The 26298-nt window shown below is 47.4% G+C and overlaps 1 long non-coding RNA gene across 1 annotated transcript; it reads right to left on the reverse strand.

Moving 5' to 3' along the window:
• LOC140601564 (uncharacterized) lies at positions 1–25453 on the reverse strand. Its single transcript, XR_012004571.1, has 4 exons — positions 25372–25453; positions 13163–13542; positions 11909–12119; positions 1–10093 (listed from the first exon to the last, which is right to left on the reverse strand). It is a non-coding gene; the product is annotated as an uncharacterized lncRNA (long non-coding RNA).
• Between the last annotated feature and the right edge of the window lie 845 nt (positions 25454–26298).

The following is a 26298-nucleotide window of genomic DNA, read 5'->3' on the forward strand; positions in this document are numbered from 1 at the left end:
TTACTGCCTTCAACAACACGAATTTGTCACTTTATGGTTCTAGAGGAAAGGCATCAAAATCAATCTCAATGAGCTAAAATCAAGGTGTCTGCAGGGCTGTGCTCCTTCTAGCTCTAGGGATAATCCATTGCCATGTCTTCTCCAGCTTCTAGAGGCTGCGTATGTTCCTTGGCTGGTAGCCTGGCATCACCGGGACCTCTGCTTCCATCACTGTGCCTCTTCCTCTCGCTCTGGCTCTCTCACCTCCTTCTTGAAAGGATTCCATGGGATCCATCTGTAAAATCCAGGATGATCTCCCCATCCTGAAATCCTTCATCACATACACAAAGTCCCTTTCACTTCTTCACAGGTTTTATGGAGTAAGACATAAACATCTTTAGGAGGAGGGAGCATTACTCAGCCTTCTGCATCTCAGTTTCTTCACTTCTAAAATGGGGTGATGATCTATACCTCACAGGTCTGCTGGAGGACGAATCATGTTGCAAAGTGCCAGCTCCATCCCTGGCACAAAGTGGAAAATGAGGCCACAAAAGGATGGCTGCTGCTCTTTTCCGTGTCTGTGTCGGTGTTGTGTGGAAACACCAGTGCCTGTCCCCAGGCCTGCTCTCAGTGGGGAGGCAAAGAAACCCTGCTGAAGTAGACTCCCCATTGTGATGGACGGGTGTGACCTCTCCAACCCTGGGCAGGGCCACTTGCAAACGTAAAGGCTTCTAGGCAGCAGGAGGAGAAATATGAGCAGAAACAATAAGTTCAGGGACATTTAAAAAAGTGGTTTTCATTGGGAAAGCTGAACTGAAAACCATTCCATCTGCTCTCATGTCAACTGCTCTCTTAGGGTTGGCTCGGCAGAGACCCCTTCCAGCCATTGAGCATCTCTCCCTGGAGGCGGAGCGAGGCTCTCCTCGAGGGAGCAGAGTAGCCTGAGTGCCTCATCCCCACTCACTGCCCAGACCTGGAGGGTGGTGGCTCAGGCTGACAGGAGCTGGGGGCAGCATGTGGCTGGTTGGGGAGCACAGACTGAAAGTCCCCATCTTCTGGGAAGGAAGTCAGAGCATGGAGGGGGCTGTGGCCTTACTGGGGGAGGCAAGAGGCAGGGAAGGGGCCAGATTCCTGGGAAGCCGTCCTAGCATCCCCTCCAGCAGAAGGCTGTCAGCACAGTTTAAGCCCATTTTAATCACCCTCATTAGAGAATCATTTTCAGGCACGCCCTCCCATAAATGCGTATTTATCTCTAAATTATATGGCATGAATCCCTGTGCAGATATCTTATGCACATCAAAACTTTCAGGCAATATAAACAGAATAAAGTAAAAGGCTGTAAATACACATCAGTAGAAAAATCAACGTTTTGATGGCTGCATCGTAGAACAAGCAGGTAGACACACCACAGCACTCTGGAGGCTGCCGGCAGCAGAAACTACTCTTGCATGGGTTGCTCGTCTTTTTCCTCGAATCCTGTTTATTCCTGTGTCTGATTCGGTGAGCACATCTCCTGCCAGGCAGGGCTGGTACCTTGTTTGTCCACCTGGCTTATAGAGTTGCCAAAGGCAGGACATGGCAAGCCTAGACAATGCAAAGTGCATAGTTCACAGCCGGTGCATAATAAAGTCATCCAATGAATATTTTCTGAACACCTACTCTGAGCCCGGCTCTGTGGCAGGCGCACAGGGTTCAAGGAGCAGGATGTGGTCCCACCTTCATGGAGGGAGCCCAACAGAGTACCTGTTCGAACTGGGCTTGGGCTGGCAAGGACATTTGAGGCAGATGAGCAAAGAAATAGCATCCATCAGAGGAAGAGTGTGTGCAAAGGCCCAAAGGCCTGCAGAAGGCTGATGTGTCTGGGAGGCTGTCAATGGGCAGCTATGGTGGAACCCATGAAGGAAGGGAGGGCCTGGTGAGGGAAGAGCCTAGGAGCTGGCAGGAGGTAGCTTCTAGGTAGGTAGCTGAAGCTCCTAGGTAGGCAGAGTGTATGATTAGTCCTGCCTCTGTGGCTTTCCCACCTGGAGGCGCACTCAAAGCACCCTTTTTGCCATGTATCTTCAGCACAAGAGGAAGAGGGTCAGAGGGCTGGTGAGGAGGCGTCTAGAACAACATAGGAAAGGAGAGGGTGAGCCCTCTGTTCTCACCAGTGCAAAAGCAGGAGTGGAACCAGACCAAAGCCAGAGGATCTGGAGGTCTGGGCTTTATTTGGAGGCTGGCCCACAGCCCCCAGGAAGCCTCCACTCACTGCCCTCTGAACCGCCAGGCCTCTGGGATTGAACGAGGGGCTTTGCATGGCTCTACTAGGGAGCTATCTCGTGGAGGGCCTGCTTCAGGGCTACTGAGACCCCTCTACCTTCTGCTGGGTCCATGGCTCCAAATCCCTTCCCTGCTCCCCAAGGTTGAGGGCTCATGTTTTTTCAGTTTCCCTCAGACTCCCGGGCAGTCTCCAGAGCTGGGAGACCTCCAAGTTGAGCTCGTCATGTCTGCTTTGGGCCAAGGAGCTTTAAATGCTTTCATGGGAATAAACCTCACAGGCACAGGAGGAAAGGTGTGCAGATGCTGGACCTCTAAAGCAGGGGATGGGGGACATGCCCAGGGGAAAGAGCTGTAAGAGGGCACCTGGGTGGCTCAGGTGGTTAAGCATCTGCCTTCAGCTCAGCTCATGATCCCAGCCTCCTTGGACTGAGCCCTGCATAGGGCTCCCTGCTCAGTGGGGAGCCTGCTTCTCCCTCTCCCTCTGCCACTCTCCCCTGCTTGTGCTCTCTCTCTCTCTGTCAAATAAATAAATAAATCTTAAAAAAAAAAAATCTGTAAGAGAGCATCAAGGGCCTCAATCCTCCCTGACACATTATGTGGCCTTGGGCCAGAGAACTTGTGTGCCTGACCATCTGCCTTAGGCCTCAGATCTCAGTGGTTTTAGGCCTCAGAGTGGGAAGGTGTGGACAGAAAGGCATCAGATTGAGCCTCACTCCAGAAGCTGGGGGGTGGCATTGAGAGAAAAGGCATTAACTCTTTCCTCCCAGATCTCCGGACTCTGCAAGGAGCACGGAGAGGGCAGGAGAGAAGCCCAGGAGGAGCCTGCCAGGGCAGTCGCGGTGAGCAGTTTGCTTCGCATCTCAAGGAGTTGCAGGGAGCAGACTTGCGGACATTTAAAGGTGACCTAAAATAGAAGGCTGGAGAAGAGGGTCTGGTGTTAGAGTAATCTGAAGCCAGGGTCAGTATAATCCACAAGCCTGAAGAACAGGATGGAGGGGCCCATGCTGGGCCACTTTAGGGCACCCACAAATTATAAAGCCCCCGGGGCAAAGTCACCTTGCGGGTGGTGAATTTGGGGCACTAGCTCTGGGCGGTGTGGGCACAGGGTGGGAGCGCCTCTGGCACCACGGCAAAAGATCACTGCTCCAGCACGGGCCCCGGGTACCTGAGGCAGGGAGAGCTGCTGGCTAAAGTCTGTGGTCCCCTTGTTTAGAGACTCAGGGTGTCAGGAGCTACCACATAGCCCAGAGGGTTCACTGAGCCTTCCAGGGTGGGAGCCACCAAGGATCAGGCCGGGTCAGGCCGGAGGAGAGCGGCTGGAGGCTGCCAGTGCTGGCTCTGCCCGTGACCCAGTGGGACCCAGCTTCCGACTTCTTATCTGGTCAATGAGGAGAGTGGGCCGCCAGCCCTCTGGGATTCCTTCCAGCTCTGACACTCTTGACACCATCTGGGTTCCTCCGGGCCCTGCTCAGCCCTTTCCCATCTTACAGCCTCTTGACACCATCTGGGTTCCTCCAGGCCCTGCACAGCCTTCTCCCATCTTCCAGCCTGAGTCACAGCCTGTCAAACGGTGGGCCACCTTCCAGGTGATCCGCCACCACGGTGGGCTTTTGGAGAAACTACTAACTGGCAGTTTCCTTCCTGAGAAGCCGGGGAGGCGTCTCCCCACCTCACCCCACCGCAGGCCCCGGGGAACAAGCATCACCCCCTCCTCAGCTCCTGTGGCTTCCCTGGCGTTCTGTGAAGGAGTCTGAAAACAAACCATCAGAAGAAGAGAAAATAAGCCACCCATCCCAAAATAGCTCTGTAGGCTCTCCAACCCCACACCTTTTTGGTAGCGATGTTCTATTATTTTATTTTAACAGAGCAGAGAGGGCCACCTGATGGATCCTTCTGGAGTCTCCCTCATGGGGAATGAGCTTGCAGCGTGTGCATGAGGACAGGCCAGGGCAGGAGTGAGGGTTGTGGTCTTGGGGCAATGGATAAAATTCTGCAGACCTGTGATGGAACACTGCAGGCTTCCTTACGCAGGGACAGATTATATATAGGACAGCCTCCCGGCCAGAGACACTTGGATCATAATCCAGTGAGAAGGTGGAGAAATGGTTCCTCTGCACTGGTCACCAGGGCTCAGAGCACAGAATAAGCACCAAGAACTCAGCTGAGCGGAAGAAAATACCGCCCACTGTCATTAGGGGGAAGAATTTGAACAGCTAACATACCTCATGCTGATGGGTTGACATCGGGCCCTTGGGCAGAATTCAAGGAGTCGGTGAACTTGCATGGGAAAGGTTTTTACATCCTTATTTTCACTAACTCAGCCCAAATTTAGCTTCACCTGCTATTATGAACGTACGCCAGGGACCTCAGACATTTCAGCAGCGCCTAGGATTTGTCACAGGTAGAAATCACAGAGACAGTGAGAGCACTGGCTGCAGATAGCTGAAATTATTGTTTAAGCTCATCACGGCTTCAGAATTACGGTGGTTGTTAGACCTGTCACTAGATCTCGCTGATGTGTGAACAAAGAAGCACGTGTGATACGATATCACGAATCTGAAGGTTTTAAAAATATTTTGATAACCACACTTCAATGTAATTGGTTTCCTTTATAATCTGATGTATTCTCTTTAATGCATTTAAAAATTTTACTCTGAAGAGGGGTTCATAAACTTCACCAGATTGCCTTAAAAAAAGAAGTTAAGGACCCCCTTCCCCTGGATAACCTGGCGTACCCCTCCCACACAACCGGCCAGTGTGGTGGGGGCAGGTGGGGGTATCAGGATTACTGATTACCTTGTGAAAGCTGCAGCCCCACTGGTAGTGAGGGGCCCGGCAAGCTGTGGGGCCGCAGCTTTCACAAGGTAATCAGTAATCCTGAGAAGCCCCAATTTAAAAGGTTGCTTGGGCGATTAAAGGAAACAATGCATGCAACGAGCTAAATTCCCTCTGCCCTCCTGGATGTATCTTGCAAGAAGTTGCTGTGGCCAGGTTCAAAAAGGGTGTTGCCCGTGTCCTCCTCTAGGATTTTGATGGATTCTTGTCTCACATTTAGATCTTTCAACCATTTTGAGTTAATCTTTGTGTTTGGTGCAAGAGAGTGGTCTAGTTTCATTCTTCTGCACGTGGCTGTCCAATCTTCCCAGCACCACTTATTGAAGAGACTGTCCTTTTTCCAGGGGATAGTCTTTCCTGCTTTGTCGAATATTAGTTGACCATAGAGTTGAGGGTCCACTTCTGGGTTCTCTATTCTGTTCCATTGATCTGTGTGTCTGTTTTTGTGCCAGTACCACACTGTCTTGATGACCACAGCTTTGTAGTACAACCTGAAATCTGGCATTGTGATGCCCCCGGCATTGGTTTTCTTTTTCAATATTCCCCTGGCTCTTCGGGGTCATTTCTGATTCCATACAAAGATACAGATGTAGTGAAACGCCGGGACACCTGCACCCCAATGTTTATAGCAGCAATGTCCCCAAAAGCCAAACTGTGGAAGGAGCCATGTTGTCCGTCGAAAGAGGAATGGATAAAGAAGACGTGGTCTATGGAGCAGCCAGGGTGGCTCAGCGGTTTAGCGCCGGCTTCGGCCCAGGTCATGGTCCTGGAGACCTGGGATCAAGTCCCGTGTCGGGCTCCCTGCATGGAGCCCGCTTTTCCCTCTGCCTGTGTCTCTGCCTCTCTCTCTCTCTCTCTCTCTCTCTCTGTGTGTGTGTGTCTCTCATGAATAAATAAATGAAATTGAAAAAAAAGGTGTGATCTATGTATACAATGGAATATTACTCAGCCATCAGAAATGACAAATACCCACCATTTGGATGGAACTGGAGGATGCTGAGTGAAGAAAGTCAATTGGAGAAGGACAATCATCATATTGTTTCACTCATATGGGGAATGTAAGAAATAGTGAAAGGGATTATAAGGGAAAGAAGGGGAACTGAGTGGGAAAAAATTAGAGAGGGAGACAAACCATGAGAGACTCCTAACTGGGAAACAAACAAAGGGTTGCGGAAGGGGAGGTGGGCGAGGGGTTGGGGTAACTGGGTGAGGGGCACAGAGGAGGGCCCTTGATGGGATGAGCACTGGGTGTTATACATATGTTGGCAAATCGAACTTCAATAAAAAAACAAATAAAAAAATAAATTCCCACTGCTGCTTTCTCTGGGGAACTGGTCTGTACCTGCCCTGGCTTCCTCCAGCCTCGGCCACAGCCTCCCTCCTATCCTCCACCTCTGAGGCAGCTTCCTGACAGGGGTGAGCTCAGGGCTGGTTTTTAGCATCCAGACCTGAAACCTTTCATTCTTCCCCTCTTTGCAAGCCTGTCACTTGGCCTCCAGGGGTGTTTTGGCAGCGGCAGAGCTCACCCAGGCAGCACACACTGGAGCCATTCTCTCATCACCTAATAATTAGCTTGACATGTAGAATGGGCCTCCAGGGCTCTGGGATGACAGTGCTGTTTTCAGATGCAAAGATACTGTAATTTTGCATCTGTGCCAGACAAGATGCCTGCGAGCAGAGGGGAGAGTGACCCAGGTTTTGCGTGCCCTCAGCAGTGCTTAGCATTTTATACAGAGGCGGATTACTGGGGAGATAATGAAGCATCATCTTCAGGGCCCCTCAACAGCAGCTCCCTGGTTTCTGCGAAATCAGCAAAAGTAGTCCGTGGGTGCATGTCTTTCATAAAGACAGTCTTCAAAATTGTATAAATTTCAGGCTCCACAAAACCTAACCCACCCTGGGGTTGTCTCCTGGGTCTGCCCTGCCTAGAAGTGGACCCCTCCTATTGCTGCCATTCAGGACTGCCGAAAGGATTGGGGGGTGCAAGTCACGGAGAGCACTGCACTTTGGGCTAAGGAAGTTGATGATTTGCTGGAGCTGAAGGGGACACCATCCTCAAGGAAGCTGAATTCCCTCCCTGTTTTGCCATCTGCGGGCTGGGGGACTTGGTGCCTGGGTCTGAGCCTGGGGGTCCCCCCTCTGCAGAATGCATGGATGGAGTCTGAGGAGTCTGATGGGCCCACAGTGCAATGACAGAGAGAAAGAGCAAAACGTATCTGTTAGCGGTCGGGATGCTGAGGTGCCAATGTCCATGATGATTGCGGAAACACACAAGACACTGACTTAAGGATGAAAAGCCCAGAGGTGAATCCCCCACCTCGACCCCTGACAAATCATGGAACAAGGTGCATAGCCTGTGTGTGTCTCACTCAGCTGAAAAAAAGCGGGGAAACGTGCAATAAATTCCTCACGGGTATAAGCAGGAGCCCAGGATCTGGGAGGGAGAAGCAGTCATCTCCAGCTTCTGCAGCCTCAGAGCTCTTGAAGTAGCACCTGGAACAGATGACCAGGGAAGAGCATGTGGGTTCAGGCAGGACATGGAGGAGGGAGGTGAGCAGTGAAGGAACAAGGCTGCCATTACTTCTGTCTGTGGCCCAACATCCCATCTGGGCTCGGACCCCACAGCCCCCTGACACCTCCCCTTCTTTGTTCCCCATATCTAATCAGTTGCTAAAATCTAAAATCCCTCCCCTCGATCTGCACTGCTTAGTCCCCTCCTCTCTATTCCTATAGGCCACCATTCATTTCTTATCCACACGAGGGCCACAGGCATCTAATGCAAGGCTTCCAAACCAACGGGCCACAGGCCTGCTGAGAGTTCCATCTCCTGAGCCCTCGGGGCACTGCCCAGGCTGGGGAGACCAGAGCCTCCAGACCAGCACTTTGCAGCTGCGGGAAACCCCATTTGTTAATCCCAGTGTGCAATTCGAATGTCAACATTTTTTGTGTGTTGCTTCCACCGGAGAAGGTGTGGGAAGCAGCCCGCGGAGACCCATGCTAGGCACTGTCCACGGGGTCCAACCTCAACAGCGTGGCTTGCCTTCAGCGTGGCCATCAAGATTCTGAACTATATGAAAGTTACAGAAAGCTACAGGGGCGGGCAAGAGGACCCAATCCTAGCTTGAGGAGAGGGGTGGAGAAAGGCAACCTGGGAGGACAGCTGGAATTGTCACCCTGCCCTTTGGGTTGGGATGGTGATTCTCAGACTCCACCTGTACCAGTATCACCTGCTGTATATATGGAAGATGCAGATTGCAAGGCCTCCTCCAACCCCACCAAACTTTTCTTTTTTTTTTTATTTTTAAGATTTTATTTATTTACTCATGAGAGACACAGAGAGAGAGGCAGAGACATAGGCAGAGGGAGAAGCAGGTCCTTGCAGGGAACCTGATGCATAACTTGATCCCAGGATCACGTCCTGAGCTGAAGGCAGCCGCTCAACCACTGAGCCACCCAGGTGCCCCCACCAGACTTTTCTTTTGGTGTTTTTGTAAGCAGATCCAGCAGTCTGCAGTTTGGGGAAGCACACTGATTGTGGACACAGGTGTTGCACAGACTTCACATTGAGAACCCATGCCCGAATGATCTCAGCTAACCAGCACTCTTTGCCCTGCCAGCTCGTATATAAGATAAAGCAATGGCATATGGGTGGAATTTGTAGTAAGCTGGGTCTCAGCCTGGAACCTCAAATCAAACATATCACTTTGAAATATATATATATATATATATGAATAAGAGATCATTAAAATAGGGAAAGCAGTTGAAAGGAAGACCATCTGGGCAAACCAAAGTGACTCATCCCTGAGAACATTCTCCCAGAAAGGCAAACTACATGGAAAATATTAAATGTAACCCTAAAGAAAAAAAGAAAGTCTTGAAATCCTGAAAAGAAATTATTTATAATCTAGAACTCAGGCAGCCCATTGTGCAGACAAACACGGCAAAGTGTTCTCTAAAACGTACCAACGTGGAAGTCGTACTGAAGACAAGGAGTATGTATGTGGCTGAATGATGGCCAGGGGGTGGGGTGGCAGGGACTTGCACACATTCCTTTAGGTTTCCAGAATGGAGAGAACTTTCTTCGTGGTGTTATTATCTTCAGTGTGGGTGATGCCACAGCCTGTCCAGCCGGCTCAGGAACCTGTCACCTGACTCAGCTGGATGGTTCTACAGGTTGTCACAACTCTGTCTGATTCCCAGATGGAGGCATGATGGTATGGCTTATGAGAATGCCAGGAACTCATCGGACGAGTGGCTCTGGTTGTTTGAAAGCCAGACTGATGCGAAAACATAAATTGCCTGTTCACAGCGATTTTGGAAAGATGTTTGGATTTTCTTCTTTTTTATTATTATTTTATTTATTTATTCATGAGAGACACAGAGAGAGAGAGAGGCAAAGACACAGGCAGAGGGAGGAGCAGGCTCCATGCAGGGAGCCTGACACGGGACTCGATCCCGGGTCCCCAGGATCACACCCTGGGCTGGAGGCGGCTCTAAACCGCTGAGCCACCCGGGCTGCCCAGATGTTTGGATTTTCCATCCTCGCCTCCTCCTCTGCTTCCTCAGCACACCTCAAACACCATTTCCTGACAGGTCAAAACTCTGCCTGGAGCACCGGGTAGAGGAGAAGACTCAGGAACTATTCCGAGTGGCGGAGAGGCTCTGCTAAAATCGAGCCACAGAAGGGACTGCTGGCTTCCTGGTACCGGGACAAAAGGTGTGCTCCTTCCTCTTTGCTGGAGGAACAGCAGGCGGTGGTTCTGGAAGGGGCAGCAACACCATCTGGCTGCATATTAAGACCTGATTCGGGCTGGCTGGACAGCAACGGGACAGGCACCCGCTGACAGCGTCCCCAGAGGAAGCGTGGGAGGCCTTGGCTTGCCTCTCCATGAGGTGGCGGTGAAGCGGCTCAGGGACGATGATTCAGGGGGAGGCTGAGAACCCGCGCGAGGAAGTGCTCAGAGAAGGAGCCTGTTTTCAGCCCTTGTGTGAGGAGCTATTTTTAACTGGGGTAAAATATCTGTCAAAGAAAGAAACACAAAAGGCTCAATTAGATCCTTTTAGAGGTGCCCTGGACACTCATCCTGGCCAAACGCAGAATGGCCAAGTATCAAATATTGAGCGGGGGCCAAATGGTGCCATTATGAATACCCTGTGGGATACAATAATAAATATGACATTTGATTTTAAATCTGTAATTAGAGCTGTCCCTCTATTGCAAAACTGTTTAATGTTCAGATTTCCAGCTTGACTTCAGAGCACAGGGACAGAGGGGGCCGCTCCGTCTGCTGCAAGACGACCCTGACCTTCACACTGCGATGCACATTTGTGACACTCGCTGGACACTCGGTCTTCAGAGGTGGCCCTGCCAGCAGGTGGCCCGGGATGGCCAGGCCGGCTGGCCTGCCAAGCTAGCCTCTTTCCTCAACCGTAACTGGCGGAAGACAATTCCTCTGCCAACTCCTGGATATAAAGGAGTCTCGGCCAGGACTTCCTGAGAAATTCATGGCACATATAAAATTAAATATCAAAAATTAATTAATGTTGCTTTTATGAGCTAATTTGTTTACTGTTACCGGAAGCGCTTATTTTACCAAAGAATTCTCTCAAGATTAGAACTGTAATCTAATTAGAACTATAATCTAATCTATTGTTCTGCCCTGTGTTGTTGGTGTGATTGTTTGAACCGCTCTCCAAGGGCCACGATCAGATCCACCATTCAAGATCATTTCACCACGCGGGGGCTCAGGCCTCGGGGGTCAGTCTCGCCTGGGCTTTGAGCACAGAGCCCAGCCTCCCGCGTGCTGCCTGCCACGGAGCCGGCCTTCCGCGCATATTTGCTGACTGGCTGAGTGGCTAAGTGAATGAACAAATTAAGAAATGAAAAGTGGGGGGATCCCTGGGTGGCACAGCGTGTAGGCTCCTGCCTTGGGCCCAGGGCGTGATCCTGGAGTCCCGGGATCGAGTCCCATGTCGGGGTCCCCACATGGAGCCTGCTCCTCCCTCTGCCTGTGTCTCTGCCTCTCTCTCTGTCTCTCATGCATAAATAAATAAAATCTTTAAAAAAATGAAAAGTGATACAAGTGGGAACCAAGCAAAGAGGTGTCTGCACCTGCAGGCTATGGATGCACTAGGTAAGGTGAGGTCAAGGGGGTGGACCTAGAGCAGGAAGGAGGATAAAGCCAGTCCTATTGGGAAGCCACGATGCATCCAGAGAGGACGGGACAGGAGGGGGCTGAGATAGGGCAGCGTGGCCACAGGTAGGAGTGGGTGAGTGTCCTGGCAGACAGGTCAATAGATGTCCCCAGGGCAGGAGACATGTCAAGGTCATATAGAGGACACAGGGCCTCAGGAGCAGACTCCAGACTCCAGCCAGAGTGAGTTGTAGAAGGAAAAGAACTTGGGCCAGCTGTCACAGCCCAGAACACCCAGATGACAACTGGAACAGGAGCTAGAGGCAGCGCTTGGCCACGGGAAGACAGCCTGGTAGTAAACCTGAGACCTAGGCCAGCAAAGGAGCCTGGCCAGGCTGGCTCGAGGGCAGATCCCCAGGGCCATTCAGCTTTCAGTTTCTCCCCAACTTAGGAAAGAAACTACCCAGGGATCTCAGCACAGATGGGCCTACATGAAGGTGATCAAGGGGCCCCAGGGAAGGGGTCTGGGAGGCTACAAAAGCATGGAGCCAAACAGACACAGCTATCTGCAGAAAAGGTAAGCCTAACCAGTTGTTTCAGGCTTTGATGTAACATGTAACCAGCTGTCCTGAGCCCTGAATAATTTAACTGACTAACGATGATTCTGTGAGACCAGAAACGTGGCTAGCATTGTGCTTTACCTGTTTGGGACTGGAAGCGTAAACAGTCCTCAACCAGATGAGCATGTACTAGGTATGCACACTATGTCGCTATCCACGAGAAGAAATGAGGATGTAGAAGGGTCGACACCAGGAAGTGCCCCAGCAGAGCATGATCAGGGAGGGCTCTCTGGGGCTGGTGCACTGTGCCTTGGGCCTGCGCTTGCTGAATCCCATCTCACAGGTGAAAATCCTGCAGCACAAAGTCAGCACAATGAGCACGGGCACGCGCATCCTGGAGGCCCCACAACCTTCCCTTAACACGAAAGAGCTGCTTTCCTTTCTCCTGCTAAGTGGAGAGCTGGCTTTGGCTTTATCGTGAAGGTTTTAGCTAGTTCTGTTTTCTTTGTTTTGTAGGAGTTACTGAAGGAAGGAAAAGGGGGAGGAAATGACTTTTTGCTTCCAGTGGTAGGACTGGTTCTGCGCTCAGGCACAGGGGAGAAGGCCCCTCCCTGGGCCAGGCCAGTGACCGGAGCCTGAGGCTGCCTCCTGATGGTTCCCCATCAGGCCGCGATGGCCTGTTCGGCTTCCCTGTGGCTCTAGCACGTCGCAGCCTCAGTGACTTGAACTGACGCAGATTTATTGTATTAGAGTTCATAAATCAGAAGTCTGACTGGGTGTTGACAGGACTGTGTTCCTGTTGACAGGACTGTGTTCCTTTCTGGAGGCTTGATGTGAGGATTTGTCCTCTTGCCTTCTCTAGCATCTAGGGGCCACCAACACCCACAGACCCAATAGCGGCCGGTTGGGTATTTCTCCCATGGCACCACTCTGCCCTTCTCCTTTGCCCTTCTCTCCTGAGGGCCCTGTGACTACACGGCACCCACACAGATAATCTAGCCTGCAATCCTCCCTGTCCTGAAGTCAGCTCGTTGTGCAACCTTCCCTCTGTCTACAACACTAATGCAACATAACAAGTTCACCGGTTTCTGGGATTAGGATGTGGCCATCTCTGGAGGGCCACTGTTCTGGCTGCCATGTCGCCAAGGTCAGAGGATCGAATATGTTCTATTTAACAATCTGCTGGCCAGGCTTATAATTTTAAGCATCTGGAGATCCAGTGTGTAGGCTTCCATTTGTGCTGTTCTGCTAGGGCTGCTCTGGGGGGAAAGGGCAGCTGCCCCCAGCGTCATGGGGAAGCTTGCCTTTGGCCAGCAGCTACCCCCCTGGACACAGTGTCCAAGGCTCCCCCAACCTGTGGGTCTCCAGGGAAACCCGTCACCTTCATCCTCTTACCTCTGACTCCTGACACAGCTGTCTTTACAAGAGCATTCCTCCCAGCACAGCTCAATCTCCAGCTCTTTTTGCCTTTTACATAAGAAGGGGAGAAGCAAGGGAAGCAACCTCCTAATCATCTGGGCTCCAGTAGCACAGGCACATCAAAGCACACCAAGCGCCTCAGGAAACCAGAGCGTAGCTTACATCATCCTGCACCACATCACTAAGCAGCTGTAGGATCAACACTTGTTTCCATGGAGATGTCATTTCATCGCCATCCTTCAGGCAGAGCAGAGAAGTGCATCCAGGAGGAGTGAATACGATGGGCCGTGCCAGAGGATGACAAAATCTGGTAGCACAGACCTATCATCCAGGTGAAAGGTTGACGAGAGAGAGCCCTAGAACGAAAACAGGAAGGAGGATGGCCCTGGGTGGCTTGGCAGGGAATGACTGGCCAGAACCAGCCCCAGATGCACATCATGTGGCCCACTTCCCTCAGCACGGGGAGCACGGGGAGCAGCCCAGGGTGGCCTCAGACTCCTGTCCAGTCCTGCACAACAGTTTGTAGGCTGAGCTGAGGCCAGAACCCAGACCTCATGCTACCCTGTGCAGGACTCATCCCACATGAAGGAAAGCACTAAGAAGCAGGAATACTCTTTCTCCCCTTGGTTCAGGCAAGCAAAGATGGGTCTTGCCCCTTTCGCTCCATGTCAAATTCTGGCCTGCCTAGCACAGTGACTTCCAGGGACGTGTCTCCCAATCAGCAAACCCTGTTGCTACAAGGTGTGGCCTTCCAAAAGGACTGTAGCAGAGGGGAGTGGGAGAGAATTCATGGTTACTGAGCACTTGCTATGTGCTAGGCATTGTGCTATGTGCTTTTTACAAGTAATCTCAGCTAATCCTCAAATTCCCCTTATGGAGTGTTAGAGCCTATTTTACAAGCAAAGAATTGCAGCTCAGGGAGGTGGGGTAGCTTATTCAATACAAGACGATAAGATAGGAGCAAACTTTCAGAATTCACTTAGTGTGTGCCATGCATTAAGTTCTTTACAAATATTAATTCATTTTGTCCTCATACCAAATCTAGGGGGGAATGGGGGCAGATTATTGACTACCCACTAACAAGTGGCAGAGCCAGGCTCTGCAGGCTGGGGTGCCCTTTCCACTGTGTATGGTGACCCCACTGTCAACACTAAAGGTAACAGCTTAGGGGGTGTGGGGGAAAGCACAATGAAATGAGCTGGTGATGGACTGGATTTTGAAACCGGGTGCCAAATAGGATTTTTCTTCATGTTCCAGAACTGCAGGCAAAGACCAAAGCTAAGAATAAAAGGCACTAAGAATTCCATGTTCTCAGGTCAGAAATCCACCTGCAGTGGTGCTAACCCCTCCCTCAGACTCAGGAAGAGAACTGTCTCCCATCAAACACTAAGTACTCTGCCCACCCAACCTGCTGGCAGTTCCAGAAGGCTTAAGACAAGGCCTGGGGGAAGACAGGGGAGGCAGGGTCTCCAGGGACAGGTGGAGCTCATGTTGAGGGGTTCCTCCTCTGCAACCTGGTGAGAGGATTGTCAGAGACTCCTTGGTTACTTGACTGTCTGTGTCAAGGGGAGGATGCTGGCCTGTTCCAAGGCTGGGCTGATGCTCACTGGGCTATAGATCCAAAGCCATCCCTGGCTCTGCTGCTGGAGTCATGGAACAAGAGGAGTCTTGGGGGGGTGTTCTAGGCCCACTTGTCTGATGTAGGTCTTCCCCCACTATGGGGGAACAGAAGGGTGCATGGCATGTTCCTTTTACCCCTCTACCTCTGTAGAGATTTCCAAAGGCAGAGTCCTTATAACTCTCAAAGTTTCCCCATTCTACTTTGTAATTCCTCTTTCCTGCCTTCCCTAATCCCCATCTCTAAAAGTTTCCCCATTGATATGTTTTTTTTTAATCACTATAGATTAGATTGTGCTTTCTAGAATTTTTTGTAAATGTAGTCATAGATATGTATTTGCTATTTAGATTCTTTCATTCCATGTAATTATTTTGAGATGCCCTTGTATCGGTTCCTTTTCCTTTCTGAGTAATATTCTATCATGTGGATATACTTTCTTTATCCGTTCACTTGTTGATGGACATATATTACAAATAAAGCCACTGTACATATTTGTAGACAAGTCTTTGCTGTGGACTTGTGTTTTAATTTCTTTTGGTAAGCACCTGAAAGTAAAATTATTGAATCACATAGTAACTTTAGGCTTAACATCTTAAGAAACAGTCAAATTGTTTTCCCAAGTGGCTGTACTACCTTATATTCCTACTATAGTATTCCAGTTTTTCTGTATTTTCATCAAAACTTGATATGATTGGTCTTTTTCATTTCAGCCATTCAAATAGATGTGTAATAGTTACTTGGTGTAGTAGTTTTAATTTACACTTTAATGTAGTTGTTTTAATTTGCATTTACCTAATGACTAATGATGTTGAACATGTTTTCATGTGTTTATTTGCCATCCATGTGTCTTTTTTGTTGAAGTGCTCAAGTCTCTTGCCCGTTTTCAAATTAGGTTGCTTATTTTCTTATTATTGGTTTTGAGAGTTCTTTTTATATTCTGTATACAAGTCCTTTATCAGATCTATGCTTTTCTTATTACTGGTTTTGACAGTTCTTTTTATAGTCTGTGTACAAATCCTTTATCAGATCTATGCTTTTCTTATTACTGGTTTTGACAGTTCTTTTTATAGTCTGAATACAAATCTTTTATCAGATCTATGCTTTTTTCCCAATCTTTGGTTTGCCTTTTTAGTCTCTTAACAGTATTTGATTTTGATAAGTCAAATGTATCTTTTGTTCATGGGTTGTGCTTTTAATGTCCTATATTTAAAAATCTTTGCCAAATTCAAAAAAATCTTTGCCAAAAAAAGATTTCCTCTAGAAACATCACAGTTTTAGGTTTTATATTTAGTTCTATGATCTATTTTGAGTTAGTTTTCAGATATGGATGGGAGTTTGTTTTCTGCATATGGATATTTAATTACTCCCACACCATTGAAAGGTAGAGTTTTTATTCCATATTTAATTTTGGATGATTATGATTTCCACTGCTAATCTTGAAGTACTCACATGCTCTTTACCATGATCCTCCTCACTGGCTCCTTTGAAAGCCAGCGAAAAACTGGGCGAAGGCAGAAGACCTTATATTGGAATAAATGGCATGAAACCCAGGTAATCTGCTGCCGTGGAGGAAGGGCACAAAACCCCATTCTTATCCTGGACTCTTTTATGAAGAAAAAGTCTAAAGCCACTGGAAGGGCAGGAAACAAAATATGTAGGAAAAAAAAATCCATGACATTTGGACGATGATAAAAACAAAACCATTTGATTTTGGAGAAAGAGTAGGAAACCTGTCTGTTCCCATCTATTGCTGATGAGTGGCAAGAGACTACTCAGTTCCAGGACCCTGCACTGATACAAAACAGAGGTCTGCTGTCACTAGGGAGTGAGGTCAGGGTTGGCGTGAGGCAGGAAGCCCTTCCCTGCCCAAGATGTCCCACAAGTATAGGCAGGGTTTGGTTTCCACAGATGTGAGAAGCAGCAATAATGAGGGCCAAATGTACACAGACTGCCTAGGACAAAGGCAAGATCAGGAACGTGGGAGCCCCATCTACCCCACAGGAGACTCAAACTCATTATTGAGCAATTACTGTCTACAGCTAGGGAAGACTATACAGAGTCTCCCTCTATGATTCAGAAAGGCAGGGCCTCCTGAAATATTGGCTGGTAGGAACACTGAGAAAAAGTTTATAGCACACAGACACCATACTGAATGCAAGGTAGCAGGCAGTCCACCACTGGAGGAACTTGAAGTCTGCACTGCAATGAGGTAAATTATAACAATTACAAACTAAAATTCACCACAACAGCTGATTATAATTGCTTCAACCCCACATACTAACAGCCTGACGGGAAAAGAGGGATACCCACTTCCTGTCATAAATTCTATTTACCTCAGTCTTTACTGTTATTCTAAACACAACATTTAGAATACATTTAAAAGTTACAAACACAGGGATCCCTGGGTGGCGCAGCAGTTTAGGGCCTGCCTTTGGCCCAGGGCGTGATCCTGGAGACCCAGGATCGAATCCCACGTCGGGCTCCCAGTGCATGGAGCCTGCTTCTCCCTCTGCCTGTGTCTCTGCCTCTCTCTCTCTCTCTCTCTCTCTCTCTGTGACTATCATAAATAAATAAATAAATAAAAATTTTAAAAAAAAGATTTAAAAAAAAGTTACAAACACACACACACAAATTATGAGACCTGCAAAAAAGCCAGGCAAAAAAAAAAACCTATTATCGAGAGAGAAAATAATTCCTAGAACCAGACTCCAAGACAATACAAATGTTAGAACTATCAGAAGCTTTAAAGTAATTATGATTATTTTGTGGAAAAGAATCTAGTAGAAAAAGTGGACAACATATGTAAACAAATGAAGAATTTCAGCAGAAAGATATAAATCATAAATAGTCAAATGGAAATACTAAAATAAAAAAAAGGTAAGGAATTCCCCTGGTAGCTTATAAGCAGACAATATATAGTAGAGGGAAGAAATAGTGAACTTAAAGATAGCTCAATCAATAGATACTATCCAAACTGAAACACATATTGCCAAAATAATGGAAACAACAACAAATGAAGAAACCATCCAACAGCCGTGGGCAATGTCAACTATCAATGATTCAAAATTGGTGTTTCAGGAGAGAGAGAAAATGGGGCAGAAGAAGCATTTGAATATATAATGTCCAAGAATTTTCCTAAATTAGCTAAAAGCAACAAACCACAGTTCATAGTTCTGTGAAACGCTGAAAATAACAAGGATAAATTTAAAAACAAAACAAAATGAACAAAAACAAAAACTAGGCCCATCACAGTCAAACTGCTGAAACCCAAAGATAAAGAGAAAATGGTGTAGGCAAACACGGGGGAGAGATATGAAATGTACAGGAGAGAAAGATTCAAATTACAGCAGACTTATCTTCATAAATTCTGCAAAACCAGAAGCTGATAAGACATCTTTATTTTTTACACCATTATTACACACACACACACACACACACATATATATATATATTTTTTTTACATATTTTTAATTGGAGTTCAATTTGCCAACGTATAGCATAACACCCAGTGCTCATCCCATCAAGTGCCCCCCTCAGTGCCTGTCACCCAGTCACCCCCACCCCCCACCCACCTCCCTTTCCACCACCCCTTGTTCATTTCCCAGAGTTAGGAGTCTCTCAAGTTCTGTCTCCCTTTCTGATATTTCCCACTCGTTTTTTCTCCTTTCCCCTTTATTCCTTTTCACTATTTTTTATATTCCCCAAATGAATGAGACCATATAATGTTTGTCCTTCTCCGATTGACTCATTTCACTCAGCATAATACCCTCCAGTTCCATCCACGTCGAAGCAAATGGTGGGTATTTGTCGTTTCTAATGGCTGAGGAATATTCCATTGTATACATAAACCACATCTTCTTTATCCATTCTTCTTTCGATGGACACGGAGGCTCCTTCCACAGTTTGGCTATTGTGGACATTGCTGCTAGAAACATCGGGGTGCAGGTGTCCCCGCGTTTCATTGCATCTGTATCTTTGGGGTAAATCCCCAGCAGTGCAATTGCTGGGTCATAGGGCAGGTCTATTTTTAACTCTTTGAGGAACCTCCACAGTTTTCCAGAGTGGCTGCACCAGTTCACATTCCCACCAACAATGCAAGAGGGTTCCCCTTTCTCCACATCCTCTCTAACATTTGTGGTTTCCTGCCTTGTTAATTTTCCCCATTCTCACTGGTGTGAGGTGGTATCTCATTGTGGTTTTGATTTGTATTTCCCTGATGGCAAGTGATGCGGAGCACTTTCTCATGTGCATGTTGGCCATGTCTATGTCTTCCTCTGTGAGATTTCTGTTCATGTCTTTTACCCATTTCATGATTGGATTGTTTGTTTCTTTGGTGTTGAGTTTAATAAGTTCTTTATAGATCTTGGAAACTAGCCCTTTATCTGATACGTCATTTGCAAATATCTTCTCCCATTCTGTAGGTTGTCTTTGAGTTTTGTTGACTGTATCCTTTGCTGTGCAGAAGCTTCTTATCTTGATGAAGTCCCAATAGTTCATTTTTGCTTTTGTTTCTTTTGCTTTCGTGGATGTATCTTGCAAGAAGTTACTGTGGCTGAGTTTAAAAAGGGTGTTGCCTGTGTTCTCCTCTAGGATTTTGATGGAATCTTGTCTCACATTTAGATCTTTCATCCATTTTGAATTAATCTTGGTGTATGGTGTAAGAGAATGGTCCAGTTTCATTCTTCTGTATGTGGATGTCCAATTTTCCCAGCACCATTTATTGAGGAGACTGTCTTTTTTCCAGTGGATAGTCTTTCCTCCTTTGTCGAATATTAGTTGACCATAAAGTTGAGGGTCCACTTCTGGATTCTCTATTCTGTTGCATTGATCTATGTGTCTGTTTTTGTGCCAGTACCACACTGATAAGACATCTTTAAAGTAGTGGGTTGGCAGGGCGGGTGGCTCCTGAGTGGCTCAGTTGAGCATCTGACTCCTGACTTCAGCTCAGGTCATGATCTCAGGGTCATGGGATTAAGCCCCATGTCAGGTTCTGTGCTAGGCATGGAGCCTTCTTAAGATTCTCTCTCTCCCTCTTCCTCTGCCTCTCACTCCCCCTCCCCCCAAGATAGATAGATAGATAGATAGATAGATAGATAGATAGATAGATAGAAGTACTGGATGGGGAAAAGAAACCATCAACTCATAATTTTATACCAGTGAAAATATCTTTTGAAAATTAAGACAAAATACTCTTTGAGACAAGCTTGAGCAAATTCATTACCATCAGATCTATGCTATAAAAAATGTTAAAGGAAGTTTTGCAGATAGAAGGAATATGATATCAGATGGGAATTTAGATCTCAATAAATAAATGAAGATTCCTGGAAATGGTGAAGACAAGGGTAAATATAAAATACTTTTTGTTCTTATTTTTAATCTCTTCACAACAAGTAACATGTATGAAAACAAGAACACAAGGGTGGGAAGGTTGAATGAAAGCATCCTGTGACCCTCTCACAAGATATGTGTAATGGTATCACTTGAGCACTACTTATGATAAACCCTAGAGCAGTCACTATTTTGAAAAATTAGAGATCTGAATCAAAAATAAAAATTTGATATATATCTTGACAATATACAGCTGACACCATTATTTTAACTAAAGGGAAGAGTTCAAAAGACTGAAAGGAGAGTAAGTTTGCTCATTGCCTCATCTGTAACCTGTGGTCATGAAAAGCTAACAAGTGTAGCAATAGAAGTATGTGCATATTTAACATGGCAAAGATAAATTCAAAAAGATACTTTTAGAATTCCTATAACTCAATGGCAAAAATAATAATAATCAATTAAAAAATGGACAAAGGACCTGAATAGACCTCTTCGCAAAGAAGATATACAAATGGCCAACAGATATATGAAAAGATGCTCACCATCACTCATCATTAGGGAAACACAAAGTGAAGGCACATGAGTTATTGCCTCACACCCCCAGAATGGCCATCATCAAAGTGACAAGAGACAACAAATGCCAGCGAGGATGTGGAGAAAAGGGAACCTTGTGCACTGTTTGTGGGACTGTAAATTAGGGTGACCACTATACTATACTCTTCCATACTTGAAAAGTATGGAGGTTTATCAAAAAACTAAAACTAGAAGTACCAAATGATATAGCAATTCCACTCCTGGGGATATACCCAAAGGAAACAAAAACACCAACTTGAAATTTTCACCCCCGTGTTTATTGCAGCATTATTTACAAGAGCCAAGACATGGAAACAACCTAAGTGCCCATGGGTAGATGAATGGATAAAGAAGTCATAGTATATAAATACAGTGAAATATTATTCAGACATTAAAAAACAAGAACACCCTGCCATTTGTGACAACACAAGTGGACCTTGAAGGCATTATGCTAAGGAAATGAATCCGAAAAAGACATACTGTACAACCACTATTATATATGAAACCTAATTTTAAAAAACCATCAAACTCATTAAAAAAAAGAGAAAAAAGACCAGATCCGTGATTACTGGAGGTGCGTGTGTGTGTGTGTGGGGGGGGGGGGACTGGAGGAACGTGGTCCAAAGGCACACACTTCCAGTTACAAGATGAATAAGCACCAGGGCTCTGATGTGGGATACAGTGAGCACAGCCAGTACTGCTGTGGTACAGAGAGCGAGCTATTAAGAGATTAAATCCTAAAAGTTCTCATCACAAGGAGAACTTTAATTTTTTTTTCTTCCTATTGCATCTATATGGGATGATGGATGTTAACCAAACCCATTGTGGTACTCACTTCACAACATATTCAAACTATCATGCTGTATGCCTTCTACAGTGATGGGTGTCAACCATTTCTCAATAAAACTCAGGGGCTCCGGGGTGGGGAGAGGAGATGCTTTTATGAACCAATGCAGTGTGGCAGAGGAAAGGGAGGATGGGAAGGAAGAGGAAGCATGCTGGTTTTGTTCTTGTTATAGAAGGAGACTAATATATTCTGTTTAAAGGAAGCTAAGGATGTTATATAAAGTTTTAATTGTAAAGATAAACACTAGAGAAACAAATCACCTTTCTTACCATGAGAAGAACCACACAGAAAAAACAAGGCCAAAAAGAAAAATTATAAAAAAAGGAAGCCAGGGTGTGAGAGACCAGGAGACAGATAAATAAAAGGAAAAATTAAAAAAATGTAACATAAAATTGCATGACAAAATGTGGAGCAAGTATTTGTCATGTTTACAGATGCAAACACGCTAAACTCACCCCTTAAAAATATTTCTGGACCCCTGGGTGGCTCAGTGGTTGAGCATCTACCTTCGGCTCAGGGTGTGATCCCAGGGTTTTGGGATTGAGTCCCACACACTGCTTCTCCCTCTGCCTATGTCTGTGCCTCTCTTTCTGTGACTCTCATGAATAAATAAATAAAATTAATATATATATATATATATTTTTTTTTTTTCAGATACGAGCACAAAACAAAACCCAATTCTATGGCACAAACAGAAGGCACACCTAAGAGAAAGTGGGTCGGGAAGGCTGAAAATAAGAGTGGGTGATGTTATGCCAGGCAAATGCCAATAAGAAGAAATCAAAAGTCATGAAGCTAAAACAAGGAAAGGAAGAATTCAGGTCAAAGAAATCATTAAACAAGTCAAAGAAAGCCAGTTTCTGATGCCAAAGGTTATATAGTTCACAACTCCAATTAACTACAAATATTTATATGCCAGTCAACATACTAGAGAATTTCATACAGCAAAAATTACAGGAAATAGGAGAGACTGACAAAGCAGGAGGGTATTTTTTTTATCTCAGGCCTGAGCAGATCAAGAAAACAAGTGAAAAGAAATAGATCTAGTAATAGTCAACCTTACTTAAATAACAGGGCAAACTCTATACCCTGATAATAGAAAACACACCTTCTTTCCAATGCCCAAGTAAGTACGAACACTCATAAAAACCTTACACAGAGCTACACAGACCCATAAATAGTATAGATGATATTCTCTAATCCCAATATAATAAAACTAAGACTTTATAGCAATACCAGATAAAAAGTCCCTTTCATCTGGAAATTCACAAACTCCTTTTACAACTACCTGAAGGTTAAAAGTGAAAATACAACTAGAATTTCTAAGGATGCCTGGGTGGCTCCGTGGCTGAACATTTGCCTTCAGCTCAGGGTGTGATCCGGGGTCTTGGGATTGATTCCCACATTGGGCCCCCTGCAGGGAGCCTGCTTCTCCCTCTGCCTATGTCTCTGCCTCTCTCTCTCTCTGTGTCTCAAGAATAAATAAATAAAATATTTTTTAAAGATAGAATTTCTAAAAAAAAAAAACAACAATGAAAAAGTATCTTTATTCAATCCAATGGAGTCACAAATAGAGATCTCAAGAGAAAATGAATAATCTTGATTGATACATCAGGTAAAAATAAGTAAAATAGATGAATTAAGAGCCAACTCAGAAAGATAGAGTCTGTCTGCACCCCCTTGATCTGGCCTCTCCCAGAGCCTGCTGTCTGTGGGGTGGGCTAAAAAAGATAGAAAAGATAGAAAAGGAATAAAAACACAGAGCAGAAGGAAGGAAAATATAAAAACAGAAAGTAATTTGATGACAGAGAAACACAGAACTCATCCATGAATCCAAAAGCTGTTTTTTTGAAAAGAGTAAATGAAATACATAAAATATTAGCTAACCTAACTGAAAGATTAAAAAGGCACAAAAAACAAACGAAGATATATGGTAATATATATAGAAGAGAACATCAAAACAATCATGTGAAACTGCTTTGCGCAACTATTAAGTAAATATGTCTTAAAATTTTGTAAAGTGGAAGTCAGTTCTGGCTCAGAGGGATGGCATGAGTAATTGGTAGAGCAAAAGCTGTACCCCAGTCTTGTGACTCCCAAGTCAAGGCTTTGCTAACACATCCACTGCTTCCTGCCTCCTACTTGGAGCTTCCGTGGCCAGAGGCTGCCTGGCATCTGCAGGAGGGATGATTGGCAGCGAGGGGTAGCTCTGGATTTGCAGAGCCAGTGAAATCAAATAATGCATTATTGTCCCAGGGCACCCAAAGACCCAACCAGGCAGTGTCACCCTTTTTTTATGGCAGGCTCAGCCTTGTCGCCTAGCATCAGAGAGCACCCTGGCCATAGAAGACTCCGCAGGTCACAGTGTACCCCATATCACAGCTGTGACGGCACCCTCCATCTGCTTGGGGTCCTCACTCAGACACAGCACTCGCTCTGCTACTTCCTCCATTCTTCCACTTCTGGAAGGGTTAGGTCCCAGCTGGCTGCCAGGCAGACCCTTGTCTTCCCAAGAACCCGACACAATACCCAAAAGGGGAAGGGTCACACTAGTATTCCCTAACCCAGGGTGGAGCCCACCCCACAGATGGCGGGCTCTGAGAGAGGCCAGATCAGGGGGGTGCAGACAGTCACAAAACATGCTCCCCATATGTTACTCTGAGAAATAGAAAGCTGGAACAATGTGATTAATATGACCCACTCTGTAAACTTTTCTCCTGTTCCTTGTAAAAGCAAAATGGAGAGCGAGAGAGACTGAAGAAGGGAGAGAAATAAAAGTATAAAGTGAAAATAAAATTTCTTATCACCCCAGATTCCTATCCCCAGCCCGTGTCCAGGAAGCTTTAAGCTCTTGTATTGATGTCGCATGTGTCCTTATTTTTCCAAAGACGTTCCATACATGAAACATCATTTACGTGTACATAAACAGGTCACACACACACTCAGAGCCACATTCTCTTAAGTGTTAACACCAAATGGAGCCATTCATTCATTCACTCACTCATTCGTTCCTTCATTCATTTAGAAGACTAGATGCTAAGGATCCAGCATGCACAAAACCAGCCCGGTCCCTGCTCTCCCGAAGCCCAGCCAGTGCCAGTGCCACGATCCCCAAGTAACCACGTAAACAAAGGTGCAATCAAGAACCGAGACCCAGTGAGGAAATACGCATGACGTCTGAGCTGAGAAGCCCCGCAGGTGACAGCCAGCCACGTCTGTCACTGTTTAACGGACGGTCACTAGCAAGCTGGGTGCCCGGACCTGGCCGCGGGCACAGTGTCTTCAGGGCCTCAAGGCTTCCGACTGAGAAGCGGGGCTGTGACTCACTGCCCCCTGCCATCTGCTGCGCAGGACGCACATGACTCACGCCCCCACCCCACCCTGTCCCCCAGGAGCGCTTCAGAGGAACCGGAGACAAAATGCTCGCATGTGACTCAGGCAGGGAAGGCGCAGCCGGCCGCCCCCTCCCTGCCTGGGATAAAGGACAGCCACCACCAACCGCTGCGCTGTGCGCGGGCTGCGCCTTGGCCTCCGGCCTCCCGACTCGCGTTCGGAGCCCTGTGCGGATGGAGGGACCGTCCCCTCCCAGCAGGGGTCCTCGGAACACCGGTCCTGCCTAGTTTCCCAGCACAGGAGCTGAGCGCCCCACACACGCACCCCAGAAGCGAGGGATCCTGGCTCCCGCCACCTCCTGCCTCTGCAGCGCCCCGGCCGCGGCCTTCAGCTAAGGCCCCCCCCAGCGCCCCCATCTGGGGCTCGGCTCTGCTGGCCCCCCCAGGCCCAGGCACCTCAAACTCTAGACACCCCAGCAGGGCTCACCGGAGGCTCCTCTGCCTCCCGGGCTCCTCCACCCTCGTCCTGGACCCTGCTCTTCCCTCCGCGGCCCAGCCCTCCTCATCCCCTCCCTCCCCATCTGCCCTTCCTCCTCTTCCCCTGCACCTGCCTCCTCCCATGCCCCGCCCTCAGCGGCCTCTCCTAAGCACCCGGGCTGGCAATGCCCCTCCCTGCTGGCATCTCCCCCCATGGAGGGCTGGCAGGTGCGGGGGTTGACAAGGGGCCGCCGTCAGCACCGGAGAAGCCTGTCCTGGCAGGGACAGCCACCCCCCAGCCGCAGCTAAGTGCAGCTGCAGGAGAGCCAAGGCTTCAGGTTACCAGACCTTCCAGGCTTTCACCAGAACCCAGATTTGCTCATAAAATCCCTTGATTTATAAAAGTTGGTACCTAATTCTCATTTGCAACACTGAAGGATTCCTCTACTCCTGTATTTCGGACCTTCCTCTGTCTTGGTCCCATCTACTCTTCCAGAACCATCTCCCATGGTGGCTGTCCTCCCCTCTCAGGGCCTAAACCATAGCGTGCTCCGGCTTGCACGCCACACTGACGCTGTTCCCTGAGTCGCCCTGTGCCTCCCCTGTGATGTCTGTCCAGATCCTCCCCACCTAGGAAGATCACCTTGCTGCCACCCCCGAGCGATGAGTCTGACTGCTCTGTCCCTCTCTACCCCTGTGCCTCCCCCGCATTTTGTCCCTCTGTCCTTGAGTGGACACAGTCTGACCCGTGTTACCATCTGTGTGTGCACCCATCGTCCTCGCCAGATTGGAGACTCTTGGGTACAGACACTGTCCTATCCACACAACCTGCCCGTGTCAGGCGCAGGGAATTTCAGGAATTGTGCTAATTAGAAGTGCAGAACGACACAGTGCGGGTCTGGACATTTGGGGATTCTCAGACCCACTGCACACCCAG

This window comes from Canis lupus, chromosome 12 (assembly GCF_048164855.1).
Source record: "Canis lupus baileyi chromosome 12, mCanLup2.hap1, whole genome shotgun sequence".
NCBI classification, from domain to species: domain Eukaryota; kingdom Metazoa; phylum Chordata; class Mammalia; order Carnivora; family Canidae; genus Canis; species Canis lupus.